General features: G+C 34.8%; 1 non-coding gene across 1 annotated transcript; it reads right to left on the bottom strand.

The window, feature by feature from the left end:
- Window positions 1-19,284: 19,284 nt before the first annotated feature.
- LOC122118508 lies at window positions 19,285-19,387 on the bottom strand. The gene has a single exon (XR_006149393.1). It is a non-coding gene; the product is annotated as a U6 spliceosomal RNA (small nuclear RNA).
- Between the last annotated feature and the right edge of the window lie 488 nt (window positions 19,388-19,875).

Here is a 19,875-nt window from a genome sequence, read left to right as displayed (position 1 = left end):
TTATATGTATTGAGGCTTATTTTATATTCCTGACATTGTTTCTATAATTGGATTTAATTTCCATAATGGGTTAAATGTATTATATTGGATATATGAAAGTAAACTGTATATTTATTCCATTAATACTTTGCGACATGTCTAATTCCAATATAATTTATCCATGTGTTTGAAGTAATGAGAATAACAACAAATATAAGCAAGATAAATCAGTCTGAAGTAGACAAGTATTTTCACCTTTGTTTTGATAGTTGGTCCTCTTTTACACTACAGAATATGCTTGTGAAAATATGCTCCAGGCTGGCCACAACTGCAGAATATTATGGTTTGATCTATCATAAGAGAAAGAAGGAAGGGCAAACTTCCTTCCAAAAGTCTGCTCTCAGGGATGTGATCTGCTTTATGGTAGTGACTTGGAAATGAACATTTTTTTACAGTAAGCCTTGAAAAACCATCTGATAGACCATTTCTGTAAGTGGATTATTACAGAGGACTATTGATGTCTTTGCAAGGATGCCAGATTGTTTCATTTTGAGAGAATTAAAATAGGAATTTAGTTAGTTAGGCCAAGGGATGACTGGGGCCCAGAGAACCTACCACGTTGAATAGTAATCCTAGACCTTTAAAACAACACACACACACACACACACACACACACAAATCAACCAAACAAAAAAACCTCCAGTTAGCACAGCCAGTGAGGGCTGATATAACGGCCTACATGAAGGCAGGCAAAAAACAGAAGGTGAGAGCCATTTAGCTGATAACTAACATATTTTTGATGAGGCAGACTGAAATGAGACTCCAGAGAGAGAGAGAGTCAGAAAGACTGATCAGAGAGAACTAAAATTGGTCACACAAAGATTGGAAAGTAGAATTCCTTGTAGAACAAATAAATCATAGAAAGCTTATGCATGTAAAAACAAGACAGAAATCAACTCCAAATGGATCAAAGACCTCAGAGTCAAAGAAGACACTCTGAAAACATTACAGGATGGAATAGGAGAAACCCTAGGTCTCCTAGGCACAGGCCAAAATTTTCGTAATAGAGACCCGGAAACAAAACAAATCAAAGAAAGGTTGGACAAATGGGATTACATGAAGTTGCAGAGATTCTGCATGGCAAAGGACATAGCTAGCAAGTTCAATAGAAAGCCCACGGATTGGGAGAAGATCTTCACTAGCCATACAACGGACAAGGGTCTCATATCTAAAATATACTTGGAACTAAAAATATTAATTCCCCAAACAACAAATCTTCAAAGAAACAACTGCCCAATAAATAAGTGGGCTAAAGACTTAAAGAGAAACTTCTCTGAAGAAGAAAGAAGGATGGCAAATAGACACACGAAGAAATGCTCAGCCTCCCTAGCCCTAAAAGAAATGCAAATCAAAACAACATTAAAATACCACCTCACCCCAGTTAGAATGGCAAAAATCAAGAATTCTAATAACAACAGATCCTGGAGGGGATGTGTACAGAAGGGAACATTACTTCATTGTGGGTAGGAGTGTAAACTTGTTCAACCACTTTGAAAAGTAGTATGGAGGTTCCTCAAAAGACTCCACATAGAGCTCCCCTATGGCCCAGCAATCCCACTTTTGGGCATTTACCCAAATGTTTACAAACAAGACCACACTAAAGCGACCAACACAACTATGTTTATTGCAGCATTATTTACCATAGCTAAGATCTGGAACCAACCTAGATTCCCCTCAGTAGATGAATGGATCAAGAAAATGTGGTATATATACACAATGTAATTCTGTGCCTCTATCAGAAAGAATGACATTGCCCCATTTGTTAGGAAATGGAAAGGCTTGGAAAAATTAGATTAAGGGAATTAAGCCAAGCCCAAAGAAACATAGGTCCCATGGTTTCCCTTATTTGCAGTATCTAGTATATGTCTGAGTCAAGCAGAAAAGGTCAGATAAGGTTATGTTAGGAAAATGAACCCTAAGATATGTATTCAGATTTTTTTTCTGTCATGCCTTTGGTTCTAACACATTTATAAGATTATTTCTTTGTTGCTTTGTATGTCTCTCCCCCACAGTATAACCCCTGCTTTCACTGTATTGGATGTCGGTATAATTTGTGGAGGGGAAGGGGAAAAACAAGTCGTTTCAATAAGGATACAGGTGGATCCGTTGCAACAATGAGATGTACAAATTGTCATGTCAAAAACGAACTTTACAACTTTGTGGGGGGGGTATTGGGGGGATGGGGTGAGGCTGGGAAAGGATTGGAAGGGGAAACAAAGGAGGAGGCTACAATGCTTGATAAGAAATATACTCATTATCTTTCCCATGTAATTGTAACTCCTCTGTACAGTATTTTCACAATAAAAAATATAAATTTTAAAAACAAAAACAAGACAGAAGACCAAATTCCAGAAATGCGTATTTTCTTAGAGGTCATCTTAATCAATTATCAATAGAAATCTTTGAATTCTTAAATATTTGACCACATGTGGGAGATGGTTGAAGAGAAAGAAAATGTCACCACTCTGTTAGGAGTTCCAGTATCACAATATGAATTAATCAAGCACAAATTTGTAAGAAAAAGGGAAAACAATTATTCCAACTGAGGGATTCGTTTGTTTTGCTGTAACAGTTCTTGATTTAGGTGCTAGCAATTACCATTCAATTGATCCAGTCCCACAGCTGAGTTGATATTGACTGCAGTATTCCCACATGAAGGAAAAGAAGAAATTTACAAAAGTCTGATGAATTGAGTTGAAAGTGTTGTAATAGGGATATCTGAGATTTAGACACAGATGAAGAGGTGGATTTTCTTTTCTAAAAATCTCCCATTTTTAGTCTGGTGCCAGTGGCTCACAGCTGTAATCCTAGCTGCTGAGGAAGTTGAGATCTGAGGATGGTGGTTCAAAGCCAGCCTGGGCAGGAATATCCCTGAGACTCTTATCTCTTTTAACCACCAGAAAACCAGAAGTGGCACTGTTGCTGGAGAGGTAGAGCACTCAACTTGAGTTGAATAGCTGAGGGACAGTGCCCAAGGCCAGGTTTCAAGCCACTCGACCACAACTACAAAAATCCCCCCTTTCTTGGACTGCCTATATTTTATCCTAACATTCAACAAATAAGCCATTTTATCACCCACTACCTTTAAGCCCTAACCTAGATACTGAAAATAAAATGATTTGGTATCTTTTGTCAAAAGATTCATATTTGAGGAAGCAAATACCATTAATAGTAACTTTTTTTCCAGTCCTTGAACTCTGGGTCTGGGCCCTGAACATGGGTATGCTGGTAGCTTTCATGCGAGCTTGTTGTTATTTTTTGGATTACTGCCGTTGAGGGAATTACTGGATCTTAAGGGAGATCTACATTTAGTCTTTTCGGGAAATTCCATACTGCATTCCAGAGTGGTTGAACAAGTTTAATTTCCACCAACAGTGTAATAGAGTTCCCAATTGGCTACATCCATGCCAGCATTTGCTATTGTTTGTTTTCTTGATAATGGCCATTCTAACTGGGATGAGGTAGAATCTGTCTTGTTTACTTGTAGAATTGTGGGCACCTTCTAGCTATCATAAATGAATGAATCCATGAAACCTATATTGTTCTGAGCCTGCATTCCTTTCTCTTTTCTTTTAGTATAATTTTTTCAAGCCTTTCAGTTTCCTTAATACTGGTGAAAAGTCATCCTTTCTCATGGGGGAGTGGAATTCCAGTGTGTGTGTGTGTGTGTGTGTGTGTGTGTGTGTGTGTGTGTGTGTGTGTGTGTGTGTGTGTGTATGATGACTATAGGCCCATGAGTTTATTTGTAAGCCTTCTGTTTTATGTGTAATTTTGTAATTCCATATTAAATTTTGGTTACTTTCTCTAATGCATTGAAATATATTGTTGGGATTTTCATGTGTATTGCATTGGCAATTATTTGGGGACAATATTGCATTTTTCTCCATGTTAACTCTTCCAACCTGGAGCATTGAAAGACTTTCCATTTCCTTGAATCTCCTTCAATTTCCCTTTTTATATTTTTAAAATTTTCACAGTAGAGGCCCTTCACATTTTTAGGTAAATTAATTAATTCCTTGTTTTGTTGTTATTGTTGTTGTTTTGTTTAGATTTGATTTTATTTTGAGACTAATACATATGAGGTTGTTTTTTTGGATTTCAGCCTGGATCTTCCCATTGTTGGTAACACAGAAATAATACTGATTCTTGTGGTTTTTATACCCTGCTACATTACTGAAAGTTAACATCACCTTTACTAACTTGAGGGAGGAAGCTATAGGGTCCTTTAAATACAGGATCATTACATATGAGAAAAGGGATAGTTTTACTTCCCCTATTTGGATCTCCTTTATGTTTTTCTCTTGCCTATTGTTCTTGCTAGAAAGTCCACAACCATTTTAAAGAGTAGTAGAGAGAGTGGACATCCTTGTCTCATTCCTGATTTTAATGTCTTCATGCTTCCACCATTTGGTAAATGCTAATTATCTCTGTCACATACATACTGAGGTATGTTCCATGTATTCCTAGTTTCTCAGACCTTTTAATCATAAAGGGCTATTGGAGGTTCTTAAAAGCTATTTCTACATCCATATAGACGATTATGTATTTCTTGTCCTTGCTTCTGCTGATGGTTTGTATTATGTTTATTGACAAGTATATTGAATCCAATTTTATCCTAGGATGAATCCTATTTGATCGTACCATATGATTTTTTTTTGTTAATTGCTGAAATTGTTAGGTGAGAATTTTATTAAAAAGCATCAATGCTTACCAAAGAGTTGGGTTAATAGTTCTCTTTCTTTGGTGAGTCCCTATGTGATTTGGGGAAGAGTCTAATTCTAGCTTCAAAGAATGTGTTTGATAATTCCATTTTCCGTCCTATTCCATTGAAGAGATAGGTCTGAGTATTGTAAGTTCTTTTCAGGCCTTAATTTCATGGTAAATTAATTCAGTCCTAGATTTTTCTGGAATGGATAGTGGTTTATTGCATTTCATTTTCATTACTTCTTAGGTGTAACTACTTGGTTCAGATTGTGTATAGGAAAGCATCAATTTCTCCAGGATTCTCCAGGCGACTGGCATAAGGTTTTCAAAGTACTCTCTTATAACATTCTCAATTTTGCTTATATCTGTTGTGTTGTCTTATTTTTACCTCTAATTTTCTCTCTTTGGGTGAGTTCTCTTATTGTTTTGGTGGGATTTTATATTATGAAGGTGATATATAGAGAGATGGGTTACATTTACATAAGTAATGAGTATATTTTTAACAGTGCTATCCCTCCCTCAGTTTTTCCTGCTTCCCCCAACCCTGACATCCCCCTCCCCCAATGTAGTGAAGTTCATTTCTAACATAGTGTCTACTGTATATCACTGGTGCTTTGGTTGATCCTTGTCCCACCATTTCTGTGATTTCCCTTCCCTTCCCCAAATCAGATTAACATGTACAAAGGGTTGAGAAAACAAAAACAGTTACTACAGAGAGTAAACCAAAGGGTGAAAACTAAATAGAAATAAGTAAAAAGAGTTAAGTATACAATCATCTTTTATCCATTTTTTGGAGCTCCTTTCAATAAGCATCATTTTTATATGGTGATATTCATATTGCTATTGAGCTATTGTAAATAGCCTAGACATATTCTAGTTTTTCCAAATGAGTGAAAACCTGTAGCCTATGATTCTTTGGGTCTGGCTTGTTTGATTTATTATGTTTTCCAAGTAGTTCCATTTCCTTACAAATGGGGCAATGTCATTCATTCTGATGAATAGTGTTTTGTTGTGAATATATACGACATTTTCTTGATCCATCATTGCTGGGTCATGGGGAGCTCTATTGAGGAACCTCTATATTTCTTTACAGAATATTTGAACAAATTTACATTTCCATCAGTAGTGTAATAATGTTCCTTTTTGGCCACATCCCCACAAGCCCAGTATGTTATTATTAGTTTTCTTCATAATGGTCATTCTAACTGGGGTGAAGTGAATTCTCAATGTTTCTTTGATTTGCATTTCTTTTATGGATAGATGTTGCATATTTCTTCATGTGTCTATTGGCCATGCATATTTCTTCTTCAGAGAAGTCTCTCTTTAAATCTTTAGCCCACTTATTAAGAGGGTTGTTGGTTCTTTGAGAATTTGTTTTTTTGGGGGGGTTAACTTTTGGGGCTCTAAATATATTTGAGATATGAGGCCATTGTGTGTTGTAGAGAAAGTAAAGATCTCACAATCTGCTGGCTTTTTATCTATATACCTATATAAGTTCTCTTCTTAGTCAGATTTGGTAAGGGTCTCTCAAGTCTGTTAATTTATTTAAAAAACCAACCCTGATTTTTTGATTCTTTCCATGTTTTATTTTGTCTTTATTTAGTTATTTCTGATTTTTTAATTTGTTTCTGTGTACTGCTTTGTGTCTGAGTTTGTTCCTGTTTTCAAGGAGCTTGAGGTGCATAATTAAAATATTCAATTGAGATTTCCCCAATTGCTTGATGGACATCCTCAGAGCTATGTATTTTCCTTGAAATACTGCAAATACCAGAGGAGCTGGTAATTTGTGTGTTCATTTTTGTTAAATTCCAGAAACTTTCAGATTTCTTTTTTTTGGGGGGGGGCGGTCCGGTTGTGGGGCCTGAAATCTGAGCCTGGGTGCTGTCCCTCAGCTCTTCAGCTCAAGGCTAGCACTCTACCACTTGAGCCACAGTGCCACTCCCGGCTTTTTTTCTTTGTGCTTATGTGGTGCTGAGGAATCGAACTCAGGGCCTCATGCATGCAAGGCAAGCACTCTAACACTAAGCCACCTTCTCAGCCCCTCAGATTTCTTTTCTAATACCTTCAGTGTCCCATTGTTCATTCAGCAACATGTTGTTCAAGCTTCATGGGTTCGACAATTTTTTATTTGCTTTAGCCATTTAATTCTAAGTTCTCTTATGATCTGACAAGATATGGGAATTCAATTAATTTTTCTTTGGACAGAATATCCGTGTGACATAGGATATGTTCTATTTTGGAAAATCTTCCATGAGCTGCTGTGAAGAATGTATATACTGACGCTGAATGTATATTCTATACATGTCTGTTAGGACTAGGTGGTCAATGTAGTTATTTAGGTCTGCAGTTTCTTGGTTGAGTTTTTCCTTGGATGACAATGATTTGTTGAGATGTGTTTTTAGGTTAAGTAATATTTGGTTGATGAAGTGGTATGCTCCAGGATTCAGGGTTTTGATATTTAGACTCTACATATCCTACTAATGTAGAGCTGCCATTATCAGTATGTAATGTCTCTTCTAACTAATTTTAATTTGAATTCTATTTTATTTTATGTTAGTAATTCTACTTCAGCCTGTTTAGGGTATCCTCTGCTAGAATTCTGTAATATGTTTCCTATCCATTTTGTTTCCTGCTCTTCTCCTTGATACCTATCTCCCCCATGTTTTATCTTCTAACTGAATCTTGAAGTTCCTGCAAGATCGTTTCTTATTTCTTTGATTGGTTCTAAATGATTATCTCTTCTTTCCTGTTAGACCTATTCAGTCTTTGATGCTTGAGATTATCTTCTATGTAATCTATTCTCTGTGGAGATATTCTTCATAGATTTTTATTTATCTGTCTTCAAAACGGTCACTTTATATGGCTTTTATCTTTATTAAGGTTTTGTTTTGGGGCTTGTGTGGACTTTCTTTACATCTTTTCTTTGAATAGGGGGGTTGGGAGTTGGTCTTTTAACTGTGTCTTCTCTCATAAGTTTTAACTAGACATCTATTTTTTCCTAGGACTCCCTTGCCTTCTCAGAATTTACTTATCTTTCTCTTTGTAGTCTCCCTGAATTATTTTGCTAATATTTGGTTGGTCTCATCTTGTTCACAAATTTCCTTGTAGAGGTTTTGTATCTTTTCGGTAATCACATTTTTCAGCACTATTTGTAATGTATTTTGAAAACTACCTTCTATGTCCTTGATTGCCTGTTGTAATGCCTGCTTATTTACTGTGTGAATTACACTACCTTGACATCACTTTTTTTGTGTATTTTTCTGATTGGTTCTGTACATTTGAAGGATGTCGTGGCTTTCATTTAGAGCATCTATGATCTTAATATTTGACTCTCTATGTTCTTGGTTGATTTGCCAGGTGTTGGTATAGACTTCTCTTATGATTTTCTGGAATTAAGTTTTTGTCTAGCCCATTAAGTGTAGGAGGAGAGATCAGTTGTGGTGAGATGTTGTCATGTTAATACTTTTGGTTCCAATGACAGTTTGAGCTGTCCAGTGGTAAGGTGAAGTGTGTCTGTGTTTGGATGTGGCTGTCTCTGTCCCTGATTTTTTTTCTCATGTGGCCCTTTTATTTCCACCTGCAGCTCTGCTTTTGAACATGTTCCCCCACCACAGTCACAGCAGTCACCTGACTAGCTGGGTAACTTTTCATAGATTTGTGTGTTTTTGTGATGATAATATAAAATCTTTTTATGTATTGTGGATCTATATATAATTATAGCTGACTTGCTTTGACCTTCTAGAAGTGGAGTACCTGCTAGGACTCTAAATCTCTGTTTCATTAGATAGAGCTAGGGTAATTTTCTGTTGTTTCTCTGCCATTATTTTTCCACTTCCTCAGGTTCAGTTTTTATTGTGGAGTTTTTCACCTAATTTTGGGTATGCGATGGTTGTACCAGGTTATTTTCTTTTTTTCTGTTTGTGTTACTTTGAAATAGTGATTTCAGCCTTGTATGAAGAGACAGTAATAATATGAATTGTAAGTTATTACATCGAATGAAAGGGAGCAGACATTTTAACCTATTTGCTATAAATGCATTAATATTAAGCAAAGCTAATAAAAATGATTACTTCTTTACTCTTCAGAGGATGAGTATAGTACTCTTGGATATCTTGTAGGAAAAGAAATTGGACTCATTACAACTGATGCCTTACATTGAAATTACAGGCTAAACTTTCTTTCTTTTCATTTCTTTCATAATAGTGTTACAATATCATAATACCTGAATGTTGATTTGTTTTCGTCTGCTATTTTCAATTCCATTCTTCATCCATTAGGAATCCAGGTCTTTGAATGACCAGTTCTTTAAAATACCTATATTGCTTATATTATTTTTTGAATCTCAGTAAAATAAATATGAATTTATGTCTGAGTCTCATCTTTACCTACATTCATGTGAAATGTATGCAGTCTCAAGCAAGGAAACTGACTATTTTACTCTTTTCTGTTATTTAATCTAATCAATAAATCTTTTCTCTTCAGCAATATGTTCTCACCTTTTAGTGTTGATTTTTTTCTTTTTTCTTTTTTCTTTTTTTTCTGTTTTTTCTCACCTTTTATATTGCTCCAGTGAACATGATGTATTTCCTGTACTTTTATAGAAATACATTTAAAGTTTTGAACATGGAGACAAGCCCCCTCCATTATTTCTTTAAAGTAAACCTTTTGAGACTCTTTTAGATATAAAAATTAAAAAGTTCAATGCTCAGGTTTATACATGAATACTCTAATGGTTCAGTCAATTAGACACAACAACTACAATACCACAATAAGTCTTAAAGGCACCAAAATATTATTGTTCATGAATTAGAAAATGACTAGTCAAAACAAAGGTTATATTATATTTGAAAGCTAAAAAATGAAAATTACACTCAGATTTACTGTCAATATCCTATTTCCAAGAATACATTTTTCAGCAATCCGGGAAACAAAAAAATAAGGGTTTGTCACAGAATGAAAGATGTAAAAACAGACTGTATTTGCTTCAGATGATAAGTATATGCAAATCATTTTATTTTTTTCAAAGATAATATAAAATTTCATAAGAGGATTTGTGATCAGAAATGATAGGTAAGCAAAGTAACTGGAAATCTGTATATGGAAATTTTGCTTTCAATAGAGGATGACAAGTTTCACTAAATGAACCTATAGAAGATGATTTTGTATCTGCAACACACATCCAGTATTTTACACTGTAGACATATTCTGATTCTCTTCCCTCAGTTCCTGTTCAATATTCTTCTACTTTCACGTTGGAGATTCATTGTTCCAAGTTCTCTTTGTCAAAAATATTTTTATATATCCTTTAAATGTAAAGGAGTGTTTGGTTTGGGACCCTATTTACGCTTGGTATTTGTTTACCTTTAATGTTTGCCATTTATCATCCCAGGCTCTCCTTTTGACCATATCAGCTAAGAAATCTGTAATTATTCTGACTATGTATCTTTTTTATATAATCAGTCTTTTCTGATGAGAGCTTTAAGCATCCTTTCCTTGATCTCTAATGATCCTCTAATGGATTATAATGTGGTGGTGGGTTGTTCTGTTCTGGTATTCTCCGTTTGGTGTTCTAAAGGCTTCTCTTCTCTGAATGAGCTTATCTCTTTGGATGTTTGACATTTTCTCTGCTAGAATTCTGTAATATGTTTCCCATCCACTTTGTTTCCTGCTCTTCTCCTTCTTGATACCTGTTTCCCCAAGTTTGATCTTCTAACTGTCTTGAACTTCCAGCAAGATCGTTTCTTATTTCTTGGTTTGGTTCTAAATGATTATCTCCTCTTTCCTATTAGACCTATTCTGTCTTTGAGACCTGAGATTATTTTCTATGTCATCTATTCGCTGTGGAGACCTGAGATTATCTTCTATGTCATCTATTCGTTGTGGAGACTTTCTACTTTCTTTTTGATTTCCCTGTTTTCTCATTGCTCATATTTTAGGGCTTCTCTCTTTATTAAAACTTTGTTTTATGTTTTGTGTGGACTTTCTTTACATCTTTTCTTTGGGTAAGAGTGTTAGGGGACTTTTTTTAGCTGTGTCTTCTTTCATATCTTTTAACTAGGCATCGTTTTTTCCCTTATACTCCTTTGACTTCTCAGAAATTATTTATCTTTCTGTTTGTAGACTCCATGAATTATTTTGCTAATCTTTGGTTGGTCTCATCTTGTTCACAAATTTCCTTGTAGATGTTTTGTATCTTTTCGTTAATCACATTTTTTAGCAGTATTTGAAATATAATTTGGAAAGTATCTTCTAGGTCCTTGATTGCCTGTTGTAAGGCCTGCTTATTTAATGTGTGAATTATATTATCTTGACATCCATTTTTTAAATTTCTGATTGGTTCTGTCCACTTGAAGGATGTCTTGGCTTTCATTTGGGAGATCTATGATCTTAAAAGGTGACTATCTATGTTCTTGTTGATTTGCCAGGTCTTGGTTTGGACTTCTATTTTCCTTTGTTTTCTGGAATTAGGTTTTTATAGACAGCAGTTGTGGTGAGATGTTGTCATGTTAATAAATACTTGTGGTTCTTGCTGGGAAGGTGGTTCAGTGGTAGAGCGCTTGCCTTGCATGCCTGAGGCCCTAGGTTTGATTCCTCAGCACCACATAAGCAAAAAGAAAAAAGCCGGAAGTGGTACAGCGCTAGCCTTGAGCTGAAGCGCTGAGGGACAACACCCAGGCCCAGAGTTCATGCCCCTGGACGGGACCCAAAAAAAAAATAAATGTGGTTCCAATGACAGTTTGAACTGTCCAGTGGTAAGGTGAATTATGTCTGTGTTTGGATGTGGCTGTCACTGTTCCTGCTTTTTTCCCATGTGGCCCTTTTATTTCCACACTGCATCTCTGCTTTTGAACATGTTGCCTAACACAGTCACAGTAGTCACATGAATGGCTGGGTAATTTTCATAAATAGTTGTTTTCTTGTGAAGACAGTATAAAAAACTTCTTTTGAATTGCATATCTATATATAATTATAGCTGGCTTGGCTTGGTTTGATCCACTAGAAGTAGACTTTGTATAGGACTCTAAATCTCTGTTTCATTAGATAGAGCTAGGGTAATTTTCTGTTGTTATTCTGCCATTGTTTTTCCACTTCCTCAGGTTCAGTTTTTATTGTGGAGTTTTTCACCTAATTTAGGGTATGTGATGGTTGTACCAGGTTATTTTCTTTTTTCTGCTTGTGTTACTATAAAATAGTGATTTCAGGCTTGTATGAAGAGACAGTAATAATATGAAATGTATGTTATTACATCGAATGAAACGGAGCAGACATTTTAACCTACTTGCTACAATTAAATTAATTTTAAGCAAAGCTAATGAAAATAATTACTTCTTTACTCTTCAGAGGATGAATATAGTACTCTTGGATATCTTGTAGGAAAAAGACTTTAAACTCATTACAACTGATGCCTTACATTGAAATTACAGGCTAAACTTTCTCCTTCAGCAGGCAAAAGCTTCATTTCTTTCATTTCTTTATTATAATATCATAACACCTGCATGTTGATTTGTTTTCCTCTGCTATTTTCAATTCTATTCTTCATCCATTAGGTATGTAGGGCTTTGAATCACCAATTTCTTAAAATACCTATGTAGCTTATATTGTGATTTAACTCTCAGTAATATAAATATGAATTTATCTCTGAGTCTCATCTTGAGCTATATTAATATGAAATTTATGCAGTCTCAAGCAAGAAATGTGACTATTTTACTCTTTTCTATTTTTTAATAAATAAATCTTTTCTCTTTTGGAATATGTTCGCATCTTTTATATTTCTCCAGTGAACATCATTACTTTTATAAAAATAAATATAAAGTTTAGACATGAAGACAACCCCCTCTCCATTATCAGTTTAAAGTAAATCTTTGGGGACTCTTTTATATATAAAATTTTAAAAGTTCAATGCTCAGGTTTATGCATGAATAATCTAATGCTTCAGTCAATTAGGCAAAAGAACTACCATACCACATTAACTCTCAATTTACTTAAAGCCACCAAAATAGTGTGCATGAACATCACTCATTTTTCGAAAGTGACTGGTCAAAACATAATTTATATTATATTGGAAAGATAAAAAATCAAAATTACACCCAGACTTGCTGTCAGTAAAAAAAAAGAAATGTATTAAATGTTAATTAAAGATGAACTTATTTCAGGTTCTAGGAAAAAAGGAAAAGCTGAGATAATAGAAGTACAATGTATTTCATAATATCAGAATAACTGTAATAATCCACTTACAGAAATGGTCTATCTAGATGGCTTTTCAAGGTTGACTGTGAAAAATGTTCATTTCCAAGTCACCACCATAAAGCAGATCACATCCCTGGGGGCAAACTTTTGGAAGGAAGGTTCCCCTTCCTTCCTTCTCTTTTGATAAATCAAACCATAATATTTCTACAGTTGTGACCAGTCTGGAACACATTTTCCCAAGAATATTCTGTAGTGTAAAGAGGACCAACTATCAAAACAAAGGTGAAAATTCTTTTCTACTACAGAATGACTTATCTGGCTTATATTTTTTGTTATTTTCATTACTTCAAACACATGGATTATTTATATTGGGATTAGACAAGTGTCAAAGTATTAATGGAATAAACATTCAGTTTACTTTCATATATCCAATATAATACAATTAACCCCTTATGGAAAATTAACTCCAACTGTAGAAACAATGTCAGGAATATAAAATAATCCTCAATACATATAATCTGGCACATATAAACCAGCATCTACTCAGAAATTCAGTCGCTCTATAAATATTTATTTGGTACAAAATAATAAATATTTTATTAATGAATATGACTTTTGTCATCTGAAATACTCCTCGTGACAATAATTGTGTATAATTGTATAGATGTCACCTACACAGGAATTTAACATGCATTTAGAAATCAATTTTCCACAATTTAAGCTAGATGAGAGGAGTAATATCCTCGTGTATTGTGTGGTGTGAATTTTACCACAGTGCTGAACCCTTCCACCTAATACCAAGAGTCATGTGCAATAATTTATTTCATGTTAAGATGAGTGCTAAGTGTAGAATACAATTTGAATTATTACATTAATTCACAGAAAAGAAACAATAATGATATGTTATTTGTTTAGATTCTAATGCTATTCAATTTTACAATTCATGAAATATATTATTAAAATTAGTTTCACTTTCTTCTTTTCTATAGCTGGCTATTTAAACATTACATATTACATATTAAACATTCAATATTAAGAAATAAAAAATGAGTAACTTATTATTAAAATGATATATTATTAAATTGTGATTTAAATTATAGTGCTAACAAATTGTGTTGAAAACAACATTTAATAGAATTATGGGTAATATTTTTTAAACTCAGCGGCTTGTTATTTGTTTCCTAATTGTGTCATTTGTTATTACTGGCCCAAGTCATCTCTTCACCTCGGTTAGTTTTCTATTTCATCTCTACTGGTTTGCTGATTGTGCATTTTGTTTTCCCTTTTTAATGGCTGACATGAGGCTGAAAGTCTTATGTAAAAGTAAAATTACTGATCTCCACAACTGTTGCCCCCACTCATATCTCCTGTATTGCTGCTCACATATATTTTATTTTATTTTTTATTTAAATTGTATTGCCAAGATAAAGTACGGGGAGGGGGGTTAGTTACATAAGTAAGGTAATGAATTCATTTCTTTTATAACTTGTTACCCCTTCTCCAATGTTTCTCCCTCCAACCCAATGCCGCCCCCCCAAGATTATTTCCAACATTTTGTTTTGTGAGTATCACAGTTGTTTAGGTTACCCATTTGTCCTTTGTCTCACCATTTTGTTTTTTCTATTTCCTTTCCCAAGTTCAGATCAACATAATTACAATACATAGGGCATCAAAATCCAATACAGTGACTTCAGGCGATAAACCATAGGTGGGGAAAACACAAATAAAACAAAAATAAAAACAAATCCCATAGTACATTAAGAACAACAACAAAGAACATGTATTGGAGTTTATTTCACTTGGAATCACCTTATAGTGTCATATGTACATAGCTTTGAGCTAATCTGCTCATCTACTATGGTTATCCTTGATGTACACAATAATGCTCCCCTATTACCCAGTAATCTCACTTCTGGGCATTTAACAACGTGACCACAAACAAGGCTACACTAAAGCTACCAGCACAATTATGTTTCTTACAGTAGTATTTACCCTAGCTAAGATATGGAATCAACTCAGATGCCCCTCAGTAGCTGAATGGATCAAGAAAATGACACACACACACACACACACAACAGAGAGATATACATACATGCACTACTATGCTTCCAGGGCTGGGGAAGTGGCTCAGTGGTAGAGCACTTGCCTTGCATTCCTGTGTCCCTGGATTCGATTCCTCTGCACCACATAAGCAAAAAGAAAAAAAGCCAGAAGTGGCGCTGTGGCTCAAGTGGTAGAGTGCTAACCTTGAGCTGAAGAGCTGAGGGAAAGTGCCCAGGCCCAGAGTTCAGGCCCCACGACTGGACACACACACACACACACACACACACACACACACACACACACACACACACACACACATACACACACAAAATCCTATATTTCCATCAGAAAGAAAGCTACCATCTCATTTTTGAGGAAATGGAAGATCTTGGAAATAAATCATATTAAGTGAAGTAAGCCAGACTTAAAGAAACATAGGTCCCATGGTTTCTTTTATTTGTAATAATTAGTTTACATCAAGGATAATCTCATGTAGTTTAATTTGACATTTTGTTCTATGTTGAGCATGCAACATTATTGCTATATTGTTTGTTATTATTTCTACAAATAGGCAGGAATATTTAAAGAATTACGTTCATCTTATCCATTACTGAAGGAAGAACAAATAAAAGAGCAACCCCTACTCGGAAAAACAACTCGTACTAATTTAGCTTCATTCCTATGTAAGGCCAGTGTTGTCCCCTGTATCCTCATGTTGTACATTACGACTCTATACCGGTTCAACCAGTATATCTACTATCTTCTACATTGTGACCTAAGTGCCACAGTAATTCCACTTTATTTTACTTTTTAAAAAATTTCTCTCTTAATGTTTGAGGTTGGTTTGTGTGTGTGTGTGTGTGTGTGTGTGTGTGTGTGTGTGTGTGTGTGTGTGTGTGTGTTTACAAAGATCAGAGTACATTATTTTTCTTCATTTAGAATTCATCCTTCAGGTCATTGTAAGTTGTGGCTTATGGCATAAGTATCTTGCTATTTTAAGAATGAAACAGAGAAAGATATTTGTGCATGTATCACGGTTGCTTTATTAGTCTGTAGTTGAACACTGAACTTTGATTTATATATTGGCTGTTGTTGTGAATGATGTGAATAACAATGAACTACAGATATATTTGAGTTACCCAGAGAGAAATAATCACATGATTGGTGGGGCAGATGATATTTTAATTTTGGAGTTCTATAGAAAACTGCATATTACTTTCTGCAAGGAGAACACTAATCTGTATTTTGAAGAAGAGTGTAGAAAATCTCCTTTTCTCCACACTCTCACCAACATTATTACCTTTGTTAAAAGGTAATAAAGTGCCGGTTTTTGCTATGTGCAGTACCCCAGACTGGCCTTAGACTTATCCAACCTCCTAAATGCTTAGAATTAAAATCTTTTGCCACCACACCTGATTCCTTTGATCTTTTTGATAAAAGTTATAGTAGTTATGAAGTAGTATCATAGTAATTTTGAATTACATTTCTCTAATGACTTCTGCTCACAAAACATTAAGCCAGCATAGGAGTTGTATTAAACAACTTTGTAAACTTACTGGCGATTTTTCAGGGCTTTAAGAAGAATATGTCTATTCAGATCTTTTGTCCATTTTTAATCTAGTTTCTTGTTAATCTCATCTTTAATCTCTCTATACAAAATCAATAATTAATTCAAAGTAGTAGAAAGGAAAAATATTAAGCAACTCCTATCATTTTCAATTATCAATAGCATGATATTTCTTAATCATTTTCTGTTGACGCTTGAGACTATATAACTCAATTTAGTCAGACTTTTTCCAAGGCTGTATGTGTTTTATTTATTTGACATTGATTGTTCTTTCCAAAGCCTGTGTGTCTAATTTCCCTTGGTTTCTTTCAGTCTCAATTAGTTGAGGTGTCAAATGAAGAATAAATGGAAGGAAGCAAACAAAAAAATAATATAGTTCATCTCATCTGATGATACCTCTACAAGAATGAGGAAAGAGTTGATCCAAGGACCTATGATAGGACATCAAAAAGAGAATTCATTTTTCTAGGTCTTTCTTAACTTTGTGATGTAATTTAAATAATGTAAAACACAATTTACTACTAAGATACTTTTATGTTTTATCAGTTTTGCACATTTTCATATGGACTTCACCTCAGTCTACAACATTCCTTCATCATTCTGTCCCTGATATTTTTACACACACAAGACATAAGATAACCAGTTTGATTTACAGCATGAGAAGTTATCCACCTGGCTTCCTTGGAAGCAGAGCATGGTCAATAGATAACATTACTTCTGATTGCTCACTACATGTAATGGTTTCTGTAATACTTATCGCATTCTTTTTAGTATTTTAAAAACTTCTGGCTAAACTCAAACTCATTCATAGACGTTTGTGTTAAGTATTTCACAAGTTTTATTTCCCTTAATTCTTAAGATAACATTTTCTATAAAGCTAATGTTATTACCATTTTAGTGTTTGGAAAAATTGTAATTAAAGGCAGTAAGTGCATGGCTCAAACACACACTTTGAGCAAAGAAATGAGTCAAAGTTTCCAAAAGTCTTTCAGCAATACACAAAAGGTAGGTAAAATCTCTCCATTCTCTTACACTCTCAATTCAATATTCATATTTCCAAGAAATAATAGCATAGCAATTATTGCCCATGGTGATAGTTTTCTGTTACATTTGGTCTTCAACACAGATTGTGTTGGTGACATTGGGTTATCATGCACAGAGCTGAGCTTATAAGAGAAAAATTTCTTCAGTCCCATAGTTCCTGTTTCCTTTTTAAAAAGTACTAAAACTTTTAAATATTTTCACTTATTGTGTTAAGAATCCAAAAAAACGAAAAAAAATTGCATATAATCACTCCAAAACGCTTTAAAAATTAATGATAAAACAGGACCCCGTGAAGTAAACTTTCTTCTACTTTTAAAATTATTCTAAAAGACTTGCGCTGGTTGGTCACATCTGTAAACCTAACTATTCGCCATATCAACACTGAAGCTAGAGATCTGTGGATAACAGTTGGAAACCAATGAGGAAAAAATAAATTCATAGGATTATTTTTCAAAAATTTCAATGAATTAGCAACAGGCCAGGAATGGAGATGTAGCTCATATAATAGCTCACCAATCTAGAGAGGAAAGGCCTAGCAAGACTTTGAAGCCCTGATTTCAAACTCTGAGCACACCAACATACATGCAATTGGATGAGAACACACGCTCTTGCACACACACACACACACACACGCATTCAAAATACCTTCATATTAGTGTTTTGCATTAATTTCTTTGTTAACAATATTATATGAGTAAAATAAAGGAAATAAACTCTTCCATCTCAGAACATGTTATATGTTTTCTATTGTAAAATTCTGTACACAGGGGTCACATTTCCATGAGCAAGGTAATGAGTACATTTCCTAACATGCGTTGTTACCTCCTCCTTTATGTTCCCCTACCATCCCTTCCCTCCCACCTCTACAAGCACACTCCCCTCCCTAAGTACACTTCCCCTGCCTAAATTGTAAAGTTCATTTTTCATCATAGTGTCTTGTGCATCTCATTGTTATAATGGGTCAACCTGTATCCCTATTTAAGCATCTTGTTTTTTTTCCTTTCCCTCCCCAAATTAGAGGAACGTATATACAAGATGTGGGCGCACTAACTTCAAATACAGTGTAAACGGGTTATAGCATGGGGGAGGAACATATAAAGAAACAAAAAAAAACACATCACCTGTTATAAGTACGTTAGAATCAATAACAAGCAAGAGAAAAACACACGTGTGTTCCTATCTTGGGTTTGATTTGCCTAATCTGGTCATATGTGCAAAGCTTTTAACCTTTTCTGCTTATCTCAGACATAAAATAGTTATTAAAAATTAAGGAAAACATAGGGCCTATGTTTCTCTGGATCTGGCTTACATCACTTAATATTTTTTTCCAAGTCTTTCCATTTTCTAACAAATTGGGCGATGCCATTCTTTCTGATGGAGAAATAGAATTCCATTGATATAAATACCACATTTTCTTGATCCATTCATCTACTGAGGGGCATCTGGGTTGGTTTCAGATCTTAGCGATGGTAAATAATGCTGCAGTAAACATAGTTGTGCTGGTAGCTTTAGTGTGGTCTTATTTGTGATCATCTGGGTAAATGTACAAAAGTGGGATTCCTGGGTCATAGGGGAGCTCTATGTGGAGTCTTTTGAGGAACCTCCATAGTACTTTCCAAAGGGTTGAATAAGTTTACACTCCCACCAAGAAGGCAGTACAGTTCTCTTGTGGCTACATCCCCTCCAGCATCTGTTGTTGTAAAAGTATGGAATGGTTCAGGAATTTGCCTGTCATCCTTTCTCAGGGGCCATTCTAATCTTCTCTGTATTGTTCCAATGTTAGAGTACTTGATGCTGAATTGAGCATAGAACATTTTTTATATATAAAGTGTAATTTATTTTCTTAAACTAGACACTTCAACAAAAAGTAAGCTCAAAAGAATTGCCATGAAATTTTAGAACCATGTACTTCTTACATAAGCACACATTTAAGAATAAAGACTGACATGTCAAAAACAAAATAATTCCAGATATTTGTTGTTCAAGAGATGTGTAAGAGGAGGAATTCAATTATTTTATACAAGGCACCTGTCATAATGAACACTGAAGCAAGTGTTAAGGTTTTTTTTAAGTTTTAATGTTTTAAACATATTTAATTTTGGGAATTTGCTTATATATGCCAAAACTAGGACTGTTTGGCAGAACATAAATTTTTTTTGGGGTGGGAGTCTGCGAGTGGGGCCTGAACTCTGGGACTGGGCGCTGTCCCTCAGCTCTTCAGCTCAAAGCTACTGCTCTACCACTTGAACCAACGTGCCAGTTCCAACTTTTTTCTTTTTGCTTATGTGGTG

Source organism: Dipodomys spectabilis, unplaced genomic scaffold, assembly GCF_019054845.1.
Source record: "Dipodomys spectabilis isolate Male_0828 unplaced genomic scaffold, ASM1905484v1 ptg000154l, whole genome shotgun sequence".
Classification (NCBI taxonomy): Eukaryota; Metazoa; Chordata; class Mammalia; order Rodentia; family Heteromyidae; genus Dipodomys; species Dipodomys spectabilis.
This window is presented reverse-complemented; position numbering and strand designations above follow the sequence as displayed.